Genomic DNA, 27,533 nt, shown 5'->3' with positions numbered 1-27,533 from the left:
ACCCTCTATCAGCAAAAAGTTTACAACTCACTCAGATGACTGTTAGCAGTTTTAGCAGTAAAGTACTTTTAATGTAGATATGCAAATTGTTTTCTTAGACATAATGCGATTGCACAGTTCATGGACTACAGTATGGTATACACATAACACTTATATGCACTAAGAAACCAGAAAAAAAAGTGTGACTACTTTCACCGTGATACTCACTTTATTGTTGTGGTTGGAACTGAATCAGCAATATTGCTGAGGTATGCCAGTAGTTTTCATGGGCCAAGTCCATGGACCTCTAAGATCACTGCTTTTATTTGGATTGACTTTACATTGCTTTTGCTAACCAATACCCGCTTATAAAAATCACATATCACTGCCTGAAAAAAAAAAAATCCAGCCTGCCTGTATATTGAGTCTAACTCCAGGTTAATAAACTGTCTGTTATTTTTCTGTCCTGGCTATATGCAAAGGCTTTATCTAGCAGGCCTCATGGAAGAAAGTTACCCTTCTCACATTAGACTTGGTGTATAGCCAAGGGAAGCTGCATTCAGGGACTCAGGGCCACCTGGCCAATCAATGGTCTTTACATAATCACATTCCTTGCGCTGGCACCTTCATTTCATTCTTTGATCAGCCCTCAAATCCCTCTAACTCACTTCTTATCCTCTTGCATATTTCCCTTTTAAGCTCTTCTGCCCTCTGACTTTACAATTATTTCTGCAATTCCCATACCCGCTTCAATAATACGGTGCAAAAAACTTGTCTCCTCAATGATTTTTCTGACTCTGCATAAGCCACACTGTCTCATACTGCCTTGAGCATCAAAGCACAGTCCAACAGTGCAAATGTAAACCTACATATCATAAGTCTAAATATTTAAAAGTTACAAATTAAGCCCTTGTTCCAGCTTATGTTTCCATGAAGGGCCACACATCATGCTTCCCAGAAATTTCATTGGTAATGGGCGTATAATGATATTGTTGCCTCCCCTGTGTCAGCCATACTACCAAGTGTTTCTGTGGATCCCCTCGATAGAGCATGGAAAAGAGTGAATGCAGATCCCAGCTCAGGCAGTGACTGGACCTGCCTAAAACTTAGATGAGAACTGACAGTTCAAGCTACCCAAGGCATTAGATCAGGCAAGTGCTTCTCCCTCATATTGCCTTTTTCCAATTCAGAATTTACAGGCAATTATACGTGCTTTCAAAACTATTTCATGTAAGCAGAAAAAGGAAGAAACTACAGTGATCTGGGAAAAGTGATCTGGGAAAAGTGATCTGCCTGGGAGAATTTGGAGAGGCAACCAGAGAGAAAACCTAGGCAGAGGCTGTTAGTCCTCATCTTGCTCTGCACCTTATCTTCTAGCTACCTTGGCTCAGGTTTTCCTCAGTGGTAACTTCATTTTGCTCAGTTGTTACCTTTCAAAAAAATTTCTTAGGAAACTAAAAATATGTGTTTTAAGATTGGGTGTTTATGTGATATTCAGGGCCTGCTGCCCAGGTCTAAGGGTAGCATGGGCCTCCAGTATCCTCCCATTCTAGTGACTTCATTGGTAGCATCCTGTGGGGGTCATGTCTGATAGTCACTGTCTACCAACATAACATGTACATAAGAGTGCCCATATGCAGTATATAAAGTTCAACCTGATTTTCTGTAATAGATGGCCAAAGGTATACCGAATACCATACAAATGGAAAAGTCTAAAAATTCTTATTCTAGCACTTAGTGGAATTGTAAGATGATTAATTTATCTATCACCCTATGTATGTTTGCAGCTCGTTATGTGTCATGCATCAAAATTTTCTTCCTTAATTAATTATTAGTGCAGTAATCATTTCCAGTATTAATTCCAAACACAGTATGATGGATAATTTTATTTGTCAACTTTACTAAGCCGTGAAGTCATCACATATTTAGTGAAACATTATTCTGGATGTTTGTGTGAGGGTGTTGGTAGATGAAATTAACACTCAATTGATAGAATAAAGCAGATTGCCATCCCTAATGCATGTAAGCATCATCCACTCAATGGAAGGCCTAAAGAGAACAAAACAGCTGACCCACACACCCCCTTCCCACCCCCACCCTACTCCACCCCAAGTAAGAGAGCCTTCTCCTGCCCAATTCATTTGAACTAAGACATGGGCTTTTATCTTGCCTTCAGACTCAAACAGAAACACTAGCTCTTTCTGGATCTCAAGTCTGCCAGCCCCTGTATGGGAATTACACCATCAGTTCCATAAGTTTTAAGGCCTTTGGGTTTGGAATGAAACTATACCACAGGCTCTCCTGGGTCTTCAGTTTGCCAATTCAACCTGCAGACCTTACGACTTGTCAGTCTCCATAATCATGTGAGCTAATGTTTTACATCAAATAAGAATATATATATATCCTATTGTTTCTGTTTTGCTGGGTAACCTTTACTAATACATGCAACATAACTTCCAAATTTCTGAAAAGTTACAGAAATTACAATGGTTTGCATTCAGCTGTGAGTCCTCATATATGTATCAGTCTACAAACTCACACCTGATTTGATTGTTCTTAGTTGCTGGCATATTCAAATGATTAACAATTCATTTTAAAATGCTCATACCTGTAATCCCAGCACTTTGGGAGGCTGAGGCAGGTAGATCACCTGAGGTCACAAGTTCAAGTTCAGCCTGGCTAACATGGTGAAACCCTATCTCTGCTAAAAATACAAAAATTAGCTGAGCATGATGGCAGGTGCCTGTAATCCCAGCTACTTGGAGGGTCGAGATGGAAGAATCACTTGAACCTGGGAGGCAGAGGTTGCAGTGAGCAGAAATCGCACCATTGCCTTCCAGCCTGGGCAACAGAGCAAGACGCCATCTCAAAAAAAAAAAAAAAGAAAGAAAGAAAGAAAAATAAAGAAAGAAAAGAAAAAAAAGAAAGAAAAAAAAAGAAAAATGTTTAATTTTTTTTCCCCCACAAATGACCCTGATAAAATATATACGGTAGAACGTGTTAAAGGAGACAACATCTAACATATATAGGCAGAAGTTTGGAGAATATGAAGATAATTTTCATTGCCAGGAGCCAGTTGATGAAAAGCCCTATAATTAGATGAAGTACAAGGCACTAAAAGAGAAACACTATTATGTATAAATTACATGCTAGAACATTGACATGAAAATAATAATTATTAGCATCGTTATTATTATGAGTTACAAATAGTTTACATACTTAATACAACAGTGAATTACACATGATCTTTCAACATAATGCCCATGCCCTAAAGTTAGACACAGCTGTCTGCCACCAACTCAGAATAAAAATGGGATGTGGAAATAGAATGAAACCAACACACAGCAATACAAAAAAATCAGCCATAAAGTATTCATTGGCTCTATTCTCAGAAATTTCTGTTCCTCCTCCCTGATTAGAAAATTTTCCTGGCTGGGTGCAATGGTTGACTCCTGTAATCCCAACACTTTGGGAGACCAAGGCGGAGGATAGCTTGAGTCCAAGAGTTTGAGAACAGCTCGGGCAACATAGTGAGACATCATTTTTACAAAATAAATATTAAATAAATAAATAAATATTAGCTTGGTGTGGTGGTACATGCATGTGGTCCCAAATACAGGGGAGGCTGAGGTGCGAAAATTGCTTGAGCTCGGGAGGTCGAGGCTGCAGTGAGCCATGATCATGCCACTGCACTCTAGGCTGGGTGACAGAGGGAGACTCTGTCTCAAAAAAAAAAAAAAAAAAAGAAAGAAAGAAAAAGAAAAAGAAGGAAAGAAAGGAAAGAAGAGGAAGGGAATGTAGAGGAGGAGAGAGGAGGGGAGGGAAGGGAAGGGAAGGAAAAGGAAAGGAACAGAAACGAAAAAATAATTTTCCTAAATATTTGAAATGAATAAAAGCAAAAATGTTATCAGAGCTGACCAGAGAACTTTCGTGCATAGTGTATCCCATAAATGATAATAATAGAGATTATCCTTTTCAAAGTAAGCAGAGGCAGAATTGTTTGTTCTTTTGCCCAATTACTTAGCGTTGATTTAATGTATGGAGATTTGATGGATAATTTTCTTACTTTCAGATTCAGCAACAACTTCTAAGAGCTCACTCTTAACTACTGCAATTGTTACCAATATCATTTAATTCACAAATTCTTCTCACTTATTTCCCCCAGTTTCTTTCCTATCCTATCCATAAAATTCAGTTTCTTTACTGTAACCCAGGTTATAATAACTAGTATTATGTGTATGTCTACCCTAATTTGAAATGCTATTGACAACCTCCCAATCATATTTGCCTACACAATGTTAATGCTTCTTGATGGCCCAATTAAGATCTTCAAGAATGTCTCCTGAAGACTACAACTCTTCCTCCAAATTATGATCCTATTAAATAATAATAGTGACACTTTAAAAAACAGAACTGGGCCGGGCGCGGTGACTCACGCCTGTAATCCCAGCTCTTTGGGAGGCCGAGGCGGATGGATCACGAGGTCAGGAGATCGAGACCATCTTGGCTAACACGGTGAAACCTGGTCTCTACTAAAAATAAAAAAAAATTAGCCGGGCATGGTGGCGGGCACCTGTAGTCCGAGCTACTCGGGAGGCTGAGGCAGGAGAATGGTGTGAACCCAGGAGGCGGAGCTTGCAGTGAGCCGAGATCGCACCACTGCACTCCAGCCTGCGCGACACAGCGAGACTCCGTCTCAAAAAAATAAATAAATAAATAAATAACTGGCCGGGCGCGGTGGCTGACGCCTGTAATCCCAGCACTTTGGGAGGCCGACGCGGGCAGATCACGAGATCAGGAAATCGAGTCCATCCTGGCTAACAAAATATACTTAGTAGTATACTCTACTAAATATACAAAAAAAAAAAAAAAAAAAAAAAAATTTCGCCGGGCATGGTGGCGGGCGCCTGTAGTCCCAGCTACTCCTGAGGCTGAGGCAGGAGAAAGGCGCGAAACCGGGAGGCGGAGCTTGCCGTGAGCCGAGATGCACCACCGCACTCTAGTCTGGGAGACAGAGCGAGACTCCATCTCAAAAAAAAAAAACAAAAACAAAAACAGAACTGTGGGCCTGGACGCGGTGGCTCACGCCTGTAATCCCAGCACTTTGTAAGGCCGAGGTGGGCAGATTACCTGAGGTCAAGAATTCGAGACCAGCCTGACCAACATGGCGAAACCCCATCTGTGCTAAAAATACAAAAATTAGCCGGGCGTGTTGGTGGGCGCCTGTCATCCCAGCTACTCGGGAGGCTGAGGCTGGAGAATTGCTTGAACCCGGGAGACAGAGGTTAGTTACAGTGAGCCGAGATCACACCACTGCACTCCAGCCTGGGCTACAGAGCGAGGCTCCATTTCAAAATAAATAAACAAAATAAATAAAATAAAATAAAATAAAATAAAATAAAATAGAATAAAATAAAATAAAAACTGAACTGGTGGGAGACAGAATGGAGATAAAATTGAAGTTAGACCTTTGTGTATGTTTATGAGAAATAAAGATTCTAAGCTAAAATACAATACGAACTTGAAAGGGCCTGAGATCTCTTTTTGGAAAGAAGGAAATTAAATGAGTATCAGAAAGTTTATGAACTATATTGATTGGAATTTGGTACAGAATAGTGGATAAATGGAGCTAAAATTTTATACTTCTGTGTGAGATAATGAGGGTTAAGCTCTTACCGCTATTTTCATTTGCTAGTCTAATATTGCTCCATTTAGCTATTCCACAAAAATTGTTTGTATTTACCAAAAGCATTTTCCATCTAAAGACACAATATTTCCTTAGTGCTATTACATTACCTATTAATCCAGGATGTAGAGTTAACAAGACCATCCTGATTGAGCACCTAACTCCTCCAGTTCTTCAACTGAGTGGAGAATACCACGACAGCTCAAGAACAAGAATAATACTGAATAGCTCTAAAACCAACTTTATAAGCGTACAAACAAATGTTGGTACATCCATACAGTGAAATACCATTCATTATGAAAAAGAAATGAGGTATCAAACCATGCATATACATGGATAAACCTGCTAAAGCAAGATTAAATGTATACTTTGCTTTTTTACAAATTCTAACTCATTAGAATTTATGAAGAGAAATCAAATGTAGTGAAATAAAAAGCATTATATCCTTATCTGCTAAAATAGATGTAAATTTCCAAGAATACTATAATCATGATATAACTGCTGAAATAATTCATAGAAATTAGTAATGATATTGAGAGTGAATGAATGGTAAATAGAAATGTATTTATTTAATCATCTATAAATTAAAACTTAATTACATAATATATGCCAGGAAAGATAATAGGCATTACAACATTGTACTACTTACCTCCCCTCTAATGTCTTATTATCCAATAGTATAGGAGAAAAAATATCTATTTACATGTATATTCATATTATGTGATGTGGAATAATAATTAGTCGCTCAATGATATGAGAACCAAAGTGTTAAACTTAGGACATTCAGGTAACTGAAACTTTTTTAATAGTGAACTATAAGAAGAGAAAAAAAGATAATATTTATATGATCAGTCTATTACAAATATATTGTGAATAAATAGGACAAGTATAAAAAATATGGAAATTAGCAAATAGCAGGCACAAAACATATTTGTTTTTTTCTTTTTCTTTGAGATGGAGTCTCGCTCTTGTTACCCACGCTGGAGTGCAGTGGCGTGATCTCGGCTCACTGCAACCTCTGCCTCCTGGGTTCACGCGATTCTCCTGCCTCAGCCTCCCCAGCAGCTGGGATTACAGGTGCCTGCCACCACGCCGTTAATTTTTGTATTTTTAGTAGAGACGGGGTTTTGCCATGTTGGCCAGGCTGGTCTCGAACTCCTGCCCTCAGGTGATCCACCAGCCTTGGCCTCCCAAAGTGCTGGGATTACAGGCATGAGGCACCGTGCCTGGCCAACAGATTTTTTTTTTAATTGACAGATAAAAAGACATATTTTAGAGCTCTGTTTTCCAATATGGTATTCACTAGCCATATTTGAAATGTGAGCACTTGAAACATGGATAGTCCAAAATGAACATATTGTAAGTGTAAAATACACGTGATATGAAAGATTAAGTAGAAAAATGCAAACTATGTCATTAGTAAGTTCAGATCCATTATTTGTTGAAATAATAACATTTTAATATATTTGGTTAAATAAACTATATTACTGTAATTGATTTTATCTATTTATACTTTTAAAAAATATGGCTATTAGAAATTTTTTAATTATATGTATGTTTCATATTATATTTCTATTGGAATGGCATCATTTTAGGACATCAGAAATATTTGAAAAATATTGAATATTTTCCCACATTGACCAGAAACTTTGCTGCAAACTTATACCATTCTAAGGAGTCAAAATGTAACCTGATAGATAAAAGAGAAGTCTCCAGTAAAGACACCCATTTGCATCTGCTACCAATTTCATCATGCTGTCTCTACTGTTAAATAACAAACTGCCAAAAACTTGGTGGCCTAAAATAATAATAAACAGTTATTTACTTATTATTCTTCAGTCTAGCTGGGTTCAGATAACTGGTTCCGCTGGTTGGTTGTTTAAGGTCTCTCATAAGTTCAACTAGGTTGTTTAAGATCCTTGGAGGTTCAACTAGGGACAAAAAATTCTGAGCACTCCTCCCTCAAATGTTTGGCACCTCAATGTTAGATGTGGATGAGATGCTCTCTTCTTGTGTTCTCTCCAGTAGGGTATTCTAGATATCTTTCTGTGGTGGCTCATAGTGCCAAGACAGTGAAGGAAACCTTTTTGTATGTTTCCTGAGGGTTCCAAAAGAGCAAGGGGTGTTGCCAAGCCATTTAAGGTCAAACCACATCTGAGTTATTTTTCACTTCTGCCATATCTTACTGGTTTCCAAGAAAATCATGTGGCCATATAAGGGCAGGTGAATAGATCCAATACATATTGGAAGTGTTTTTGACAGTCTTCTCTGGAAATTATTTACCACATCATTAAATTTATTGGACTACAGACATGTCTTATAATTTTTCAAATATTATTATTTTCTAGATATCGATACAATCACACTTATCATGTTTTCTTTGAAAAATATTGCACAGGTCAGGTGTGATTTCTCATGCCTATAACCCCAGGATTTTGGAAGGCTGAGGCAGGAGGATAACTTGAGACCATCGCAGGAGTTCAAGAGCAGCCTGGGCAACATAGCAAGACCCCATCTCTAGGAAATTAAAAAAAAAATCAGGTGTAGTGGTGCCTGCCTGCAGTCCCAGATACTTGAGAGACTGAGGCAGGAGAATCACTTGAGTCCAGGGGTTTGAGGCTGCATTGAGCCACGGAGCCATGATCATGCGGTTGCATTCCAGCCTGGGTGACAAAGCAAAACTCTGTCTCAGAAAAACAATTAAAAACATAAAAAATAATAAAAGAAAAGAAAAAAATTGTACAATGTTTGCCAAAGTTGTTTACTGAATTTAAATAATGCATCTTATATTTAAACAAATGACTATATGATTCACATTCTAAAAACTTCAAAATAGAGAATAGCATTATACTTAAAAATAAATGTCCTTATTTAATCTCTAAAGATTAAAAGGCTCAACTTCAGAGATACCATGAGCTTGCTAATTTTTTTGTGAAAACAAAGCTATTTATGTGTTTATGGTAATATGCATTAATCTACATTATTTTTCATTTATGTTACAAAGCCTTAGAATTGAAAGCTGCCTTTTGTAGTAGAAGTTATTGACTTCAGAAAAGATCATGCTGCATTTTTAAATATCCATCATATTTCTTACACATAATAACTATTTTGAATGAAATGTTTTTGCTCCTACCATTGCAAAAGAAACTTCCCTACTTATTTTATACTGCTGAAATTTCTGATTAAGTAAATAAATCCCTAAAATAATTCACTTTTTTGAAAATTCCCTCTTTTTTTCCAAAGGCTTTAGAAGTTAACTTTTGTTGTGAAAACCAATACCTCTGAAAATATTAAAATGGGCCATTCCATACATAAAGGGAAAGATGGTGGTTAAGCCTCTGACAGCATGAAAGAAAAATCCGTTCTGATTTTTATTCAATAGGGAAAGCCTCAGTTCTAAAGGTGAGGAGCACAGAAGACAAAAACGGCAGCCAGTGGCGTAGAAGATAAAACCAAGGAAGTGCAGTGTACTGAAAGCCAAAAGAGGTAAGTGTTTCAAGTAGGAGTAAATGAACACTCTCAAATCTCACCAAATGGTCAAGTTTGATGAGAATGGAGAACTGAATTCTATGAGCATTGGTAGAAATAATCAGGCAGAAGCTGGACTGAAATTGGTTCAAGAGAGGCGAGGAGTTGTGATCTGGAGTTGGTTTTAGAAGATGTTTTGTAGAATGGATGAATACACTTAAAGGAAAAATCTAGAGACAAATTGATTTAGAGTGTTTTTTTATGCTCAAAGCAAGAGTATTAAAGGCTTATTTAAGATCACCTCATGGACAACAGAACATAAGGATAAAGCTTGAGATATTATGAAAATATAACCTACAAAAATACGAAATTAATTGAACAAGAAAGGACAAAGGGAGAACCAACTACAGATAACTGTACAGATTTTGCGCCTGGAGAACTCTGAGAATAGTGGGTAAAGTAGATAAATGGGACACAAATAGAAACTCTGTTTTAGACCTATTGAATAAAAGTAATAATAACAAGCAGGAGATGGATAGTAGAAAACTGAGAATATATATTTTACATGTAAAATGGTACAAACTATGTGCCAGAAAGCTAAGACCCACAGGCACAATTTGGGCTGGTGCCTGTTTTTATAAAGTTTTATTGAGACCTAGCCACACTCATTCATTTTTGTATTGTCTGCAGCTGATTTCACACTACAGTGGCAGAAGTAAGTAGTTGTTGTATAACCCCAAAAAGCTTAAACTATTTACTATTTGAATCTTTGTGAAAAAGATTACCCAACTCTGGCATAAATAAATTCTCTCTTGAATGTAGCAAGTGACTACTAACATAGTTAATAATTTATTTTAACTAAAATTCTATTAATCACTAAAAGCCGTAATATTATGATGAAAAAAATGTGTTTGTTAGAAAGTGGTCAAATAGATGAGTTCAAATATGATTACCCTGAAGTCTTTCAAATCTAGTAAAATATCCCACAACTGTTTGAAACATATTATCAGTATTTCAAATGGAAAGCTACATATGGAAAGATAGAGTAGATCAATTGAATAATTAACTTGGTTCTTAAACATTCAGACATTGAACATTTTAAGTCCTTACTTGACTTTAAAAAACTTGAGAATTTTAGAACTAGCACATACTTTTATTATATTTAAAATATCCTCAAAATCAGAATAATTTTGAATAGATATAAATGATACTTTAAATTTTAACTAGCAAGGAGTAAAGTTAGTTGCTTCAATTACAATACCCAAAAGTTATAATTAGGTAAAGCTTTAAAATGGCAATGATAATTATGCCTAAAACATTGCTGAAATTGAAGACTACATAAATATTTTTTATAAAAAATATTTTTATAAAATATTTTATAAATATATTTTATAAAATATATAAAATATTTTTAATAAAATATATAAAATATATTTTTAAAATATTTTTTATAAAATATATTTTTAAAATATTTTTTATAAAAAATATTTTAAAAATATTTTTTATAAAAAATATATTTTTATATTTTATATATAAAATATATTTTTATATTTTATATATAAAATATATTTTTATATTTTATATATAAAATATATTTTTATATTTTATATATAAAATATATTTTTATATTTTATATTTTATATATAAAATTTATTTTTATATTTTATATTTTATATATAAAATTTATTTTTATATTTTATATATAAAATTTATTTTTATATAACATATTTATATAAAATTTTTATATAAAATATTTATATAAAATATTTATATTTATATAAAATATTTATATAAAATATTAAAAAATATTTTTATAAGTATTTATACTGATAAATATTTTTACACACGAAATACATGATCTAGACATTTATTGAAAACTCTTGATCATCACCATTAGTTTGTAATCTTTAGGTTATATATTTTTGGTATTTTATTTTCAAGGATTCAAGTTAATTATGTCAATATTCTATAAGCAAATATGCAGACATACCATATTACTGTTTTGCACCAGTGGGTTTTCACGACCTATTTATGTAAGCAATTATCGAAATATATAAGACAATCATTTCCGTTTATTTTTTATACATGTGTATTTCTTGCATTTAGTGAACAAAGAATATCTGTTTTATTTAGGTTGATGCCTTAATTAGAATGATGTTCCTCTAACTGGAAAGTAAAAGTACAATTTAAACAGAAAATAAGAATGAAACCAAGACAAAAGATTAATTTTGAAGCAGGAATTTATCACAGTTAAACCTAGGAGATAAGACACATGTAATTAGAATCCTCACAATAGAGGCAGAGTGAATAAAAACATTAAAGGCCTTTGCTAAATTAACACTTCATTGTATTAGCATTTTACAAAATTTTTGCCTGCAAAATATTTGACATAAATGGCAATGTCTGACAACATTGAAGAGTTAACTTTCTGTGACAGTGTGTGGATAATATACACAAATAAACTGAGTATTTTAAAGCTACATTTGTAGAGTAAGAACGATGATATCGTTAAATTTCATTAAAGTCCTTCAAAGGAAAAGATGAGAATCTTCACTCTAGGTATAAATTACATTGGTCCACAATCCTTAAAATTGACACACCAAGAAAGTTACCAAACCATTCAGACACACCCTATTAGCTAGAGAAATCTCTGATGTTTCATGGAAATTTATTCCTGAGTCACGAAAAATTCCTCAGTATATTGCAAAATCTATTATAGAATTTGTGTCTTTGAAGGATTTTTTACTGCCACTCATGGACCCTCTACCCAAAGGCTAGTCCTTCACCTAACACTGCATTGGACAATAAATTACATATTTTCAGTATAGTCTTATCTGTATGTTTAATTTGAACAAGCATTTGGTTATTACTATAATATTTCATATTTAAGAGAAAATGTCAAGGATGATATTTTAACTTATCAAGAAAACCACACCATTACTTTGGAATTTTTTTCTTTTATATCAACATAATAATAAAATAAATAACATGACATTTAATTATGCCAGATACTTTAAACATTAATTTTCGTGTGTTTTTTTAATTAGTGTACCGTGCCATGTATTTTAGACCTTTTTTTTCAACTATATACTGTATTAGCTTTAAATGTCTTGCTGAAATGAATCATATTTAGCACTGGGTTTGAAAGTTCCTTGACAGTTTGATTTATAGTGCATATTCCTTCTACATACCTCAGATGCACAGCAGTATGACAAACACGGGGCTTACTAAGGGAAACATTTCTCCCATGTTTCAGCAAAACTACTCTGTTTCTGAATAAGCTCGTTTCATTGGATGCTCAAAAGTTTTATTTTATCATCCCAACCTTGGAAAATATTGTTGATGGAAAACGCTTCTATCGCTATACTATATTTCTTAATACAATCGCCCACCATTTTCTTTTCTGTATTTTAAATTTGAGTCACCTCAAGGTTAACTTTTTGTTAACTCTTTTTCTCCAAGTCTTATCTAATACAATTATAGTGATGAGCTTTTAGAAAAAAAAAAAAGGCATTTTCTATCTGCTAATAGAGGAAGCGTCTGGATGATAAAAGATGATAAAGAGACAAAAATGTTCTCCTTTTAACCTATAAAAAGCACCCGGTATGCTGAATAAACAGTACTTGCATAATGTTATTTCTGAAAAAGGACTATCATAAAACCTCTGGACTTTATAGATTACTGCGATTTACTGACTTGTTTTTAAGTTCTGTAGTCCCTCATTGGTGGCCCTGCTCTCAGAAACCACAGAGGTACCTCTGCCCATGGGAACCCAGCCGGAGCCAGAGCCTGATCCACTTTGAGGATCATTCTTCTCTCTCTTGAAGGATACATGTTCATAGAGGGGTGGCTCAATCAGCCTATTTCCTGGCTGTGGAAACACAGATCTCCAGAGCACCTTTTCTCTCTTTTTTATTTCATTATTATTTTTATTATTATTATTATTATTATTTGCAATATGGATAGTCTAAGTATTTATCAAGTTCTGGTTCTTTTTTGCTTAAAAAAGAAAACCAGATTTTATTTCTTTCCTCTCTCATTTTACTATGAGCAGCAAAGAGAAACTAGCTCATCAATTTACAAGTTCTACTTTTCATAAAATAGCCAAGTTCTCACCACTTTATAACAAGATTATCTTTTTCCACCAGTTTCCCATACATGTTCCTCGTTCCTGTCTGAGACCTCAGCAGATATCTCTTTAACACTCATATTTCTAGCAATAGTCTCTTCAAAGCAATCTGGGTTTTTCCTATTATGCACCGCAAAGCTCTCCCAGCCTACAATATTACCCCATCCCAAAACCACTTTCACATTTTTAGGAATTTGTTATAGAAGCACCAGACTTCTTGGTACCAAAATCTGTATTAACTGGCTAGGCCTGAAGTAACAAAGTACCACGAACCAGGAAGCTTAAACAACCAGAATGTATTTTCTCACTGTTCCGGAGGCTAGAAGTCCAAAATCAAGGTGTCCGAAAGGCCATGCTCCCTCTAAAACACCAGAGAATGATCAGTTCTAGTTATTTCTTCTAGCTTCTGGAGGTTCCTTGGTTTGTGACAGCATAACTCTAATCTTCATTTGGTATTCTCCCTGTGTACGTGTCTGTTCCAAATTTCCTCCTTCTATAAGAGCAACAGTCATATTGGATCAGGAACAACTCTACACCAGTATGACCTCATCTTTACTAATTACAGTTGACCCTTGAACCATGCAGGATTGAACTGCGCAGGTCCACTTATATGTGTATTTTCTTCTGCCTCTGCCACGTTTGAGAGAACAAGACCAAGCCCTCCTATCCTTCCTCCTTCTCAAACTACTCAATGTGAAGTCAATGAGGATGAAGACCTTAATGAACAGTAAATATGTTTTCTCTTCCACAATTTTCTCTTGGTTCCATTATTGTAGGAATATAGTAAATAATACATATACAAAATATGTGTTAGGCATGTTATTGGTAAGTCTTCTGGTCAACAGTAGGTTATTAGTTAAGTTTTGAGAGAGTCAAAATTATATATAGATTTTCAACTGTGTGGAGGGCTAGTACCCCTAACACCCATATTGTTTAAAGAGCAACTGTATGTCCGCAATAATCCTATTTCCAAATAAGATCACATTCTCAAGTACTGGAGATTAGGACTTCAATATATGAATTGGAGAGGGTGGCAACATTCAACTGATAACATGCTATGTTTTAGATAAGTAACAATTACCTGGTAAAAAGCATATCACAAACAGTTATAATTCCTATTTTCTATGTTTCCATGATATTTTCTCCTGGAGACTATTTCTTTTGTTTTGACATAAATATTGTATAATGAGAGCTGGAAAGAAGCAAAATGTTTTAAGGCTATGCTTGTATTAATTCTCTTTGACTAAAGTAACAAATAACAAATTACAGTAGTTTGTATGCTTAAAGATTCTGATCGAACATTATCGATTTCTTGGAAACCACAGGTTAGTTTCACAAAGTGTGCCAAGCCTAAGAGGTTCATTTTAAATTAAATTACAACTTCTTTCAGGTTATTGGCAGTATGTCTTCAGATTTTACTTTCAATGTGTAATTATATGCATAAAAACTAACATGCAACCATATTAGAAAATAAAGAAACATGACAAAGTACAGTGCTCTATAATAGGGTTTTCATTACATTAACAGAGTAAATATATAGCTGTTTGTTTATCATAGGTAGATAGTGATGTTTAAATTTACTGACTGATAAAGATTTTTTTTGTTATGGAAATCTCGTGTAATTGTCCCTTATCAGTTTTGTTATATATCCTTGAGTAAATATAATTTGCCTACTAAGATTGTAGAGATGAATTACTTTTCTTTAATGCTATTTGATCCACTGCAAATAACATAATCAGATAATCTTTTATCCATGTGAGAGGATTTGCGCTGGTTTGAACTCAATGCTTACATGGATGCAAGAAAGACACAAAAATACGTTGTTTTAATGGTTTCCATTTTCCTTATTATTTTCATAGAAAGTATGATAAATTGGGCCCAAGATAAGTGACTTTGCATGTTTATAGTATATTAAACATCTCCTTTAACCTAATCTTAGGTTGTTACTCTTGTTCCTAAGAAGAACTGCAAATTTCAGAAAATATAATAAAGACATAGGTAAAATTTCATGTATTTATTTACCTGAGTAACACTTACTATAATTTAGATATATGGCAATGTTTAAATATATACATATATTTATTTATTTATCTTAGGAATTTAAAAAATATGGACTGCAGAAATATTTCCAAACTTTTTGAGTTGTAAAATTTAAGAAAAAATAAATAAAAGGAAATATACCTTGTAAATCACTGGAGAAATCTGTGAGTCGAAATAATAACTGAAATAAAATTTAAAAGTTAAAGATAGTTGTTCTGTGGTAGTGGAATATAGATTATACTTACAGTTTGTTTCTAATATCTATATTTTCTCTAATGACCACTGTTATTTGGTAACCTAAAAGGAATCATAAACAATTTTAAATTATTTGAGAAGCAAAATCAGTAAGTGACAATAAAGTAAGAAGAATCAAAGAATATTGATGTGAAAAGGTTTGCATTTTAGAAAAACACTATAATATTTTATTCTATCCTGGGGTTTAAATATTGCTTCCGTATGGAGAAAAAGTAACAAGAATGTATCGAAAATGAAAAGAGAAATTTTAATACTCTATTATATTCTAAAGTATATTTAAAAAATGGGAAAAATTTGCCATAATATCAGCTCTAATGAATTTATTTTGCTTTTTTGTCAATTCCAAATGCATTTACAAAATACCCCCACGATGTTTTAATTTGGTTATTTGTTTTAGGCTCTTAACAAACAATTTCTAAAATCTATGCCAAAAAATAAACACAAAGGAATAGCTGTGTGAATTTTCAGAAACAAGGCAAAGAAGAAAGATTTGAACATACCAGATACTGTGACATTCAAAGAGTCATTGCTATGAAAACAGTTCAGTCTTGGCTTAGATATAAATAAGCTCCTGAACAAAATAGAGAGCTCAATAAAAAATACATAAATGGAAAAATTAGAAAAATTAATGAGATATAAGATGTAAATTAGTTAGCATTGAGAAAACCATCTCAAACATGGCCAAAGATAAGGCAAGATCCTGCTTTTGCCACACATCCAAGTGAGCCATAAGTTAATTAAAGACCAAATGTAAAAGAATATAATATAAACTAATAGGCAATAATGTAAAAATATATTTTCATCAGAACAAACTTTTTTTCCAAAGTACGAAAGATGAGTGATTTTTTTAGATTTGGTTACCTCAAAATGAAGGATTAAATTAACCAAAAGATGATGTAGACTGGGTAATAAATTAGAAAAAATATTTGCCACATCTGAAAACACCAAAAATTTACTTCTATAGTATAAAAAGAAATCTACAAAGCAAGAAAAAAATATATAAATAGAAAATTTTGCAGAAAAAAATCCCATTAGCTATGTGTATTTAAAGAGATGCTTAAAATCACTAGTAATCCTATACATGAGAATTAATATAACAGTTATATTACTATTCTAAACCCAATGTATTGAAAAGATACAATTATATATAATATAATGAATTAGAAGGGATTTCACGAGAAAGAAACTCCTATTCACTTGTGAGGCTGGAGGTTATTTCAACTATTCTGTACAATTTTCAAGCTCATTTAGTAAACTTGACTAAAATAAAGTTCTTCAACTAAACATTTATACTATCCTTGGTTTTATATATGCCAGATAATTTTTTAGTAAACTGTATACAAAGTTCCATACAAATATATTGACTTGGAAACTTTCACAGTCTACATATGTATATAGGGAATAGCTAAATAAGATGCTAGGGATTCATGGTAAAGAATACAATGCAGTATTTGTAAACTGTGGATTAGTGGATATGACAAAAGCCATAGGTGATAAAACAGTGCTGAAAAAAATTAAGAATTAGGATGAGATGTAAATCAAATATATTTTAAGTAAATTATGTAAAGCCATATAGAGTGACAAAAACCTATATCAAGACATGCTAATGCGGTTGCATTTAGGAGAGATTTGTGTGGGAATAAGGGATAAAGAAAGAACCATAAAATAAGAAAGAACCTTGGGTATGCTGCTGCTGATTACACACTATGAAGTGAGCAGTCTGATTAACTCTCTTTCCTGCACCTGAAAATCCACCAATACATTTTATTCATTCATTCATTCATTCATTCATTCATTCATTCATTTATTAAATCAGAAAGACCACCTTGTCAGTGGGATTTTGCAGTTCAATTTTAAAATAAAGAAATAAAATAAATCAGGACTTACACAAGACACTTATGCAAAAGGATTATTGCAAGGAAGAATAGGGACTTCACAGTCGGGAGAAAGCTGTAACCCTAAGATCCACACGTGCAATCTCGGTATCTGCAGGTTCCATATCCGCAGATTCAACCAACCGTGGATCAAAAATAAATAATAAATAAATAAGTAAATAGAAACAATACAACAATAAAAGAGATTATTTAAAGTTTATGGGAGAATGAACATAAGTTATATACAAATACTATACCATTTTATATCAGAGACTCGAACATCCATGGATTTTGGTATTTGCAGGGGGTCCTGAAACCAATCCCCAACAGATACTGAGGGACAAATGTTTCACAAATGTCAAAGAGGCGATTGTTTTTGTTGTTTCTTTTTGTTTTCATTTTTTAAAGAGAGGAGTAAATAAGGCTAGGAACATCCCAATGTGGGGAGTAGATCAGGTTGGCCCAGTAAATCAGAGAATGTCAATGGAAGCCAGCCTATCTCAGAAGAAGTTGGCAGTCTGACTCAGGCTGAGAGTCGGCCACGGTGCAAGGTCCTGGAGGAAGGAAAGAATCTTAACCAAAGTTTAGTTGACAAACATTTTGTTCACATTGATCAGCAAGGACAAACAGTTTAGCTAATCATTTATGAGACAAATAATGAGAATTTGGAGGATCTGTGTCTGGCATTGTTATAAATAAACAAGTGAGGCATCCATGAGTCTTATCTAAGTCACATGGGAAAGTGTGGTCCTCTGCAGTAGCCATTTTAGGAGACACAAAGGATTGGGGTAATTTTTAGCCTTCACAGTTTTACAGGAGTACAGGGCTCATGTAAAATTTAACATTGTCACTAAAGATATTCACCTTCATAATCTCCAAAAATTGTCTGTCTTGCCTTGCTGCAATTTCTCTCTCTCTTCCTAACTACAGACCCATTGCATAATCTATCCCATTATTTATACTTTTAGAAAAGACAGGGAAAGAAATTAGCATTAGGCTGCTTCTAATGTTTACCTTTAAAAAGTCCTTGAATTGAAAAACTGTACAATCTGTCTACATTTTAGAAATCAGAGGAATATATTTACAGATATACTCAATGTAATATTTGTCTTGCATCACAAATATATCATTCATCACAACTTTCTAACTCACCAACCGGCTTACTCAAGTATTCCTACCAAAGCAAGTCTGAGATCATATCGTGCCAACATTTATTATATGTATAATATTTTCATTGTGCAATAGTCTCTTGTGGCTCACTTCTCTATTGGTCAAGCTGTAATCCAGAGATCTTCCTTTAGACTTAAATTACTAAAAAGACGGCCCAATCCTTTCACTCAGGCAAAAGCCCAAGTCTGCATAAAACTTTAGTCCATGATTTCCATATCGACATCCAAATAGCTGAAGAATAGTAGAGACATTCACGTAAATTTGCTTTAAACGTGTGATGATAAATCCCACCCAACCACTCAACATTGATAGATTAATTTTTCTATTTTTACAAGGGTTATTTAAAATTTTCTTTGTGCTCTTTAAAACTTCTGTATCTTCTTACAAACACATTTTTATGGTAATTTATAGGCTCATACTTCACAGATAAAATAGATTTAATCAGAATAAAATACATTTATCTTCCCCTCAATTAATCTGTAAATAAATCTATTATCAAATCTATTTTCAGTATTATTTCTGCTTTACAACTCATTGTAAAACAGACCAGACCCCTTCTCAAATCGAAGTCTCTCCACTTCCCGTGCAGGTTTGACTAGCTCATTCATACTCCTCCCCACAATTCCAGAAGCATACAACCATGACCTAATGTTTTCTTTCTGTAAGAGTCTCTTTTTTCCACATATCTTTCAGAAATTTCACATCCTACTTGATCCTCTTGCCATTAAAATCTTCTCAGAAACTGTACATAAAATGTCTCCATTTCCTTAACCTCAGTTATTTTTTTTTTCACAGTGTGATACATTTATTACGATCAACAGACCAACCTCAGTTATTTTTAACTTACGTGAATTTGGTTTTATTTCCCACAATTCCAGTGAAATTACTTTGCCAAAGCCACCAAAACACTACATTTTGAAATGTAATTTGCCTACTTCTATCTACATCTTTCTAGATTTATCCATATGGTTTAACACAATTGAATCAATTTGCCTTCTTATAACACTTGTGATATGATCCACTCCTAAATTCCTTCCTATCCCAGTGGATGTTTCATTTCAGTCTACTTTGCTGAGTCCTTCTCTCCTCAATAACAGATGTGAAACTTCATCAGAACTTGGTCATGTCTCTCTTTGATTCATCCTTTCTCCCTAAATTCTGGGGAATTAAATAGAATAGAATCATAAAAACTCATAAACTTATCTTCCCAGCTATCTTTCAATTAAGCATAAGGAATCTAGTGTCATGTTCCTTATTTTTCTCTTGTAGTTAATTTGGTACTTTTTTTCTGTAAACCTTTAGGATTTTCTTTTTCTGTGAAGTGTCAACATATTCTGCCTAGCTTTATATCTTTTTTTTTTATTTATTCTCCTCAGAATTCACTTGGGGATTGTCAGGTGAAGATTTATGATCTTCTTCAGCACAATTTTCCCCTTTATTAAGTATCTTATTGTTTTTCTTTACTTCATTCCCTCTGCCTCCTTCTGAATTTCTCAAAAAGGACAGTAGAGCTATCAAAAAATATCCTTTATCTCATTCACATATGTTCAGTTCAATACATCTTTTTGTCTGCCTCTCTTGCCATGGGATCTAGGAGAATGCTGTAGATCACTAATTTGCTCTTGAGGTGAAAACATTAAGCTAATAATTCCATCTTTTTTTTACGAATATATTTTTAAATATCAAATATCTCTAGTAATCCCATTCACTTTATGGTCTGTCTTTGGTTAATGGTTTCCTATCCATCCCTATGAATTTTCTAGCAATATTTGATATAATATACTTTTTAAATATTTTATGTGCATTACTTTAATTCCACTTCCTAAATTAGCAATTATTCTTTTTGTTTAGTGTTCTTTTATCTCCTGAAACAATATTTGGTAATTCTCAGTTGCCTGCTTGTTTTGTATTTTTTATTCCCTCCTAATCTCTTGGTAAATGCTAGCTCTCATTATAGCAGCTTTTTGAGTGAGTTACATGGTTAATTAAGCATGTGGCTGTAGTGGAATGAGGATGAGGTAGCTTGTTTGCTTTTGTCACTCCTCCCTGTCTTTCCTGGTGTTCACTTCTTTATCTTCCTTTCATAATACCAAATAAAAATGGTAATATTAGCCCACACATTGATTCTCACCAATGTTGAAGGTAAATTTCTCAACAAATTGACAGATTGTTGAATGTTGAAGGTAAACTCTGTCAACAAACTAACCTGCCTCAAATGCAAATTCCTCATTGCACCTTTCATAGTCAATTACCCCTGAGCTTTACATCACTCTGGTATTTAGTTATTTGGAGTTTGGAGAACTGGAATTCTATCCTCTTTGAAAATAATGCTCATATATTGTATTCATTTCTACTAATCTTGTTTTTCCTTCAATCTAGAAACATCTGCTTCCTGATTTTTAGTAATTTTACATACTCCTGATTTGTACTTCCTTATATTGGACAGTTGTGGAGCATGTTGGGGACCAAGAGGGGAGAAAGTTGGCTCAAAAACTGGTAAGTACCAGTATGTCTTTTTTTATCCACAGAATTGTCAATGATTGGAGCCAAGGGAGGATGTAGATCTACATGCCCAGTCCATCATCTTAACCCAAATTATGACATTTATTTTTCCTGGTACCATTCAGAAACATTATATGATTACATCATGGAATGAACAGATTCACACGAAGTATGGCACAGCCTGAGAAACTAAAAACAAATATGTGCCAGGATGGCTCGTTCATTGCACGTCAAGGAATATTATTCTAGTGACCAATGCAGGCATAACATTGCCCTCAGCTTGACAAAACTATAGACAAGCTTCCCATTGCCTCTATATCCCTGACCTCCCTCTTACCCTTTTCCTTACAGAATTCAGATTTTCTAACCACGGAGATCTCTCCTCTACATTTTCTTAGCTTATTTACCTTAGAAAATTTTTGATTGTAGATTCCTTCTCTGCCCCATTAAGTTGTAAATCGTTTTATAAGCCTCTCATAAGTTTTAAAACTTATGACTGTCTTTCTCAAAGATCTGGGAGCCATCCTTTTGAAATGTAATCAAGGAATATAGCATTCCGCCTCTTCTCTGTGGGAGGGTAGGAGCTTAACTTTGGTAGGCATCATCTTCAAGTTGTAAAACTATCTCCTGTCATGAAGATACAAGAAAATTTCCTTTTCCTTTGGGTAAGGTCAATTCGCACAGATGGCTTAAGACTCCCCACTCTCCAAGCGCTTAAAACGCCTTCCCAACCTTTGTTTAAGTGGAGTAGAGTTTGCAGTACTTCTTCCTAATCTCTGTAAGTTTATCCAGTGCAACTTTTGCTTTGGCATCAGTTCAAATTAAATCATTAATTCATCAATATTGGGAGAGAAAAATGCTTAAAGCAATTAAAGTAAAAAACATACCCATCAGAAATCTCTTTCTTCCTTGACTACATTGGCTACTCCTTAAAGTACATGACTAAATTTAAAAAGATCTGCTTTTTTAAATGATGCAGAGCATACAATTGGGAAAATGTACATACAAACTATGTGGAAACTCATTCTCTTTCTGCCAAGTATCTGTTTTCTATTTTCCTGGACAATGACCCTCCATCCATTCTAATGTCTGTGTAAGAAAATACACACAAATAATTGGCAATGTCAGCTCTTTGCCTTTGGTAATATAGGGCATTCTCAATGTTTTCAGAAATAATTTGGTTATTTTGGGATTGATGTAACTCTACATGAACTTTTCTTATCACGATATGTTTTCATGAATAAGAGGTATGTTTTGCATAGAAATAAATTTTTTCTTATTACATTTATTTCTGAACTATTGTGTTTTGCTTTTCATGAATCTGGTAGTAATGGTTGACCCCAAAATGAGATGGAAAATATGAATTATTAATTAAGTTTTCAAGTCTATGCTTTTATTTCTATGATTAAAAGGTTATAATCAAGGCTGAGTTTGGCGGCTCACACCTGTAATCCCAGCACTTTGGGAAGCAAAGGCAGGTGGATTATTTGAAGTCAAGAGTTTGAGACCAGCCTGGTCAACATGGCAAAAGCCCATCTCTTCTAAAAAGATACAAAAATTAGCCAGGTGTGGTGGTGGGCGCCTGTAGTCCCAAGTACTCGGGAGGCTGAGACAAGAGAATCACTTCAACCTGGAAGGCGGAGGTTGCAGTGAGCCGAGTTTGAGCCACTGCACTCCAGCCTGGGAGACAGAGTGAGACTCAGTCTAAAAACAAAACAAAAGAGAACAAACAACAACAACAGCAGCAGCAAAATAATAATAATAATCAAGCATTATCTATGAGGTCATTTTAGTTGATCTCATGATATGTATACATGTAAATGTATGGCTCCTAATTTATTTTCTACAATGAAAGTTGGTAATGAACACATGTAACTGTAGCACAACATGCATAGTAAGAAGATAAAATGTTTGTGACGTAAGTAGTATTTGATAGGGCTTAAAAGTAATACTTTAGAGTACTTAAGGATAATACTCCATAGGAGTTCTGTTACAAAGTTATGAGGTGTTCACTTAAAGAGGCTTTATACATTTAGCATTACTTAAGATAAATCTTTGTGTGGGGGTATTATTTGACTTATACACGTGATACACTGATGATAATAGAAGAAATGTGAGCAATATAGGGCACTACAGGAAAGTGGTGGGAAAGAAATTACATCCAAAAGACTGCTTCAAAACTCATCTTTGATCCTACCTAACATTAATTTAAGGATACTATTTTTCTCTGAGTATCACTTTCTTCATCTGATAATGATAACATTCATTTCTCAGAATTAGTTGAAGAACAAAAAAATGAATTTTGAAATTTTGTAACTAGCAAATTAATTAGCATGGAAGCTACACAAGTAGAAGCTCAATACATATTAGTTCATTCTCTACTAATTCCAATAGATGACATATGAAAAGAATGACATATCAGGATAATAATGGTCAGTAATGCAGTATATCTAGAAGATAGGTTATATCACTAAGTAGATGTAGATGGCAAAATTAGGCTACTTTCGAAAGCTTATAAGACCAAGAAAATATATTTAAATGTTTTCATACAGAAAATGGATAGCAATGATTTTTTTCATATTTGTTGCCTTTCTTCAGATTTATATTACAAAGAGTATTACTGTACCAGTAATAAATATATAGACATATTATGTATATATTTATTTATTTATATAACATTTATGAAAAAAATAGTCAGCCAGACCAAAGCAAATATTTTAGTGTAATTTATACCATGAATCAACTGGAATGATTTCAAAACTGATTTTAGGATGATAAACTGAACCTAGCTACATTTATATATTATTAGTAATATTATAAGCATGGTGCAAACTCAAAAAGGTAAAGTCATTTTTCTTTCGACGATATCAAAAGTTTCCCCTCTCCAAAACTGAGCATCTATGGTACTACCTGATTTCTTTGGCATTTGTTCACACTCTTAAATTATTTGAAATAATCACTTTATAATAATTCTGAGGAAGATGATAGTTTACTTAAAATACATATTATATGTATTTAGCCTGATCAGTATGGCAACATTAGTAAGTGTAACTTATTAACAGATACAAGTTTACCAGATTATCTAGATGCTACATTAACCCCATTTGGAATAATAACCATGTTGTGAAGAATTTTCTCTTTCTTGGGCAGTGTGATAAACTCTTTACAACCATGTACAGCTCATTCATTATCAAAAAATCCTGAGATTATAAACCTATCATTGTTTCTATTTTGTAGAGAGGATATTGAGCTTGGTGATATTAAGTACCTTATCTGAGATTACTCAAGTAACAAGTGAAATGAGCCAAAATTCTCCAGAGCTAACACTTATATCCATAGTGTTATAGTAGAGATTATTAGGTCCAAAGTCTTAAGGAGAGGTCAATAATAAGCATTCTTACAGAGCATGTGAAAATAAGCTAGGGCAGGTCATTTTCAGTGATCAGTTGAAATGGGTTCTGGATGGTGACAGAAGAAAGCTTTAATCAAAAACATATTTAGTGGCTAGCTAAAATCACTGATTTTTAAACAATCAATTCTGTTTTTTGTTTGTTTTGTTTGCATTTTTCCAGCATATACTAAGAGTGTTCATAGAATTGTAGAGTAATAATAATTTAGAGGACATCTAAAATTTCCGCAAAATCAACAGTTCGATGCGGCTGGAACAGAAATGGCCACTTCTCAGAATAATTGTCACTTCTTTACTGTTGTAATTTGTGTGTGTGTGTGTATATATATATATACATATATTACATTCCTTTAAGGATACAAATATATCTTTTTCCACCTCCCATAAACTTGCACTGTTTTCAACAACTAAGATTCTGGTGAGAACCAATTGCCTTTTCCACATGAAATAATTTTTGATATCATAGAGCTAATACATATCCTGAAAACTTCCATTTTCTAGGATATTAATTTTGTTCGTTATAGTTGAATCTCTAGAACACATCACAATGATCCTTGCTTACCCCTGAATACAATACAGCTTATCATCATACTTCTTAACATGTGTTGTACAGAATTTAAATATATACATAATGAATAATCGTATATACATTAAAAGATTTTTGATATATCTCTGGTTCCTTTTCACCAGAAAAATCATAGTGTTGGTTATTCATTCATATTGAATTTTAACCTACAATCATCTGTCTGAAGACAGAAGATGTGAATTTGCCTTAAAAATATTAACTCAATTTGCATGTAAAATATCAGCTGAAGTACATACTTTAATTGTAATAATTATACTTTTGGCTTTTATTAAAAACATAACAATTAAGAAAAAGTTTCAAGTAATTTGGTCATTTAATAATGGAAGATATTTCAATGTCCCTGGAGTTTGTTTAACAAATTAAAGATTTTAAATCATCCACACTTATTTCAATCATTTTAATTAAAGGCCTATGAAGACTTCCACTTAGGGCAGGACCCACCTAAAGATGCAACTCTACTCTCATGCTAAATTAATATTTTAATTTTTCTATATGATGACAGGAACCATATAAAAAGAAGCTAGTAAAAGAGGTTAATTAGCTGGGACAAGTGCCCAAAAAGTTTCATGTTGTATTATTTCTACTTAGAGATAGGGCACAAAGTTAGTCTTCAAGAGCAATATCAATGACAGTGACAATATGTGAGACAGCAGGCAGTGGTAGGAACATGGCTCATGAGAAATCATGCTCCCAATGAAAAAGAATTTCCATTAAAATGAAAAGAAATGGATCACTGTACTGGCAAAATGAAAGAAGGTGGGAAAGCAGGAAGGCTGACAAGAAGAAAGAAGCAAAGAAGGGGGAAGGGAGAAAGGAAAAAAAAGAGGAAAGGAGGGAGGGAAAGTAAGTCTGATATAAATTCAGGAAGAGCATTGCTTGTGTGTTACTCTCTTCTCTACATAGAAGTCAATCAACAGCTTCGGTCTCTGTATGATGGAATCCAAAATGACTCTTTTTACAATGTGAAGTAAGAGGATATCCATTACAAAACCCAACATTAAATTCAATGCTGTTAAAATCATAATAAATTGTGAAAATGAAACCTGATTTCCCAGTGTTCCAGCTCCAGCAGAGAGATAATTTGCCTTGCAAAATGGAGCACGCATTTCACTTTCCTATATTATCATCTCTGCTGTTGTTGGACTGAACACTTAATTACCTGAATGGGCCATATTTTCACCTCCAAGATCCCACACAAGCTATTCCTATTCTTGCAACTCTAATTCCTTTATACTACTCCAGAATACCATTGTTTATTTGAATACTTTTAACTTAAAATAACATTTCCTACTCAGACCTTTAAGGGATGCAGCAGGTATCTCCTCTATGCTCCCACATTGTTTTGTAATTTTCTCTGTGTTAGCACTTATCATACTGAATAATAATGGGCTAAGAGATTTGAAGATGGAGATTTGTCGGGTCCAGCTTGAATCCCGAGGGTATGGAACAATATCCCCTCAAGCCTGACACAATCTACTAAATAAATGAATAAATATAGAAAAAAATGTGCTATTGCTTTCCCATCAACTTAATTACACATTCTAAAGGAGTCTATTTATGAGGAAACTAAGCATGCTATTATTTCGTATTGATTGTGAACTAACACTAACACATTCTCCTCCTCTTTACACAGACTGCTGCCACACCAATTATCGCCAAAATGCAAATTCTCCTTCAATTGATCCTTAGTAATACATACACACAAGTGTGTGCACACACACACAGACACACACACACACACCCCTTACAATTTACATTCTCCTTTTCCAGATCATGTTGAATCTCTTTCTCAACGTGGTTAAGCTGACATTTACTATTTTCTTTTTTTGCTATTAGGCACTGTTCTTGGTATTGAGAACACAGAGGCATTTAAGACTTATTCCAAGCCCTTCTCAGTGGCTTTCTGCCTTATGGAGAAAAGGGAAACAAATAAAAACCAAAACGTAAACCAACTAATACAATGCATTGTAAAATTGTGCTACATTAAAATTTTACTTAGGATGCTACAGCAATGCCAAACACTTATAACTAAATTCAACTGGGTTCTTATAAAAATTAAGCCTTGTGAAATGAGTAAAAGTCAACTAGATGAAAGGAAGTTAGTAACAGGAAAAAGGAGACCCAGATAGGACAATGGGCAAACATAACGTGATCACGGAACTGCCAGTAGTTTTAAATGGTTAGGCTTAAGGATGCCTGTTAAGAAATTCTAAGATTATGCAAATCTGTTGAGATAAATCCAGGAGATAAAATTGTATTCTAAAAGTTGTTGTAAGCTGCTGGACTTCAAATACAGAGTAACCTCAAAGTATTTTTCTGTGAGGTTAACCATGCCACAAAACCTTTAACTTCACTTGCACATTTAATTATTTCCTCAAGTCATTGATAAAAATATAGAACGCTTAAGAGCCAAGGACAGCCCTACAACACATCAC

At 33.8% G+C, this 27,533-nt stretch overlaps 1 long non-coding RNA gene across 1 annotated transcript in view; it reads right to left on the bottom strand.

Moving 5' to 3' along the window:
- The window catches only part of LOC109029394 (uncharacterized), a 91,882-nt gene that overhangs the window by 6,562 nt on the left and 57,787 nt on the right, over positions 1-27,533 (bottom strand). Inside the window, exons 2-3 of the long non-coding RNA XR_002008452.3 lie at positions 17,445-17,543; positions 15,548-15,599 (exon numbers count right to left, since the gene is read on the bottom strand). This is a non-coding gene — a long non-coding RNA (uncharacterized lncRNA). The remainder of the gene's footprint in view (positions 1-15,547; positions 15,600-17,444; positions 17,544-27,533) is intronic.

Source organism: Gorilla gorilla, chromosome 14 (genome assembly GCF_029281585.2).
Source record: "Gorilla gorilla gorilla isolate KB3781 chromosome 14, NHGRI_mGorGor1-v2.1_pri, whole genome shotgun sequence".
NCBI classification, from domain to species: Eukaryota; Metazoa; Chordata; class Mammalia; order Primates; family Hominidae; genus Gorilla; species Gorilla gorilla.
Note: the sequence above shows the minus strand (reverse complement) of the source record. Positions and strands in the feature narration are given on the sequence as shown.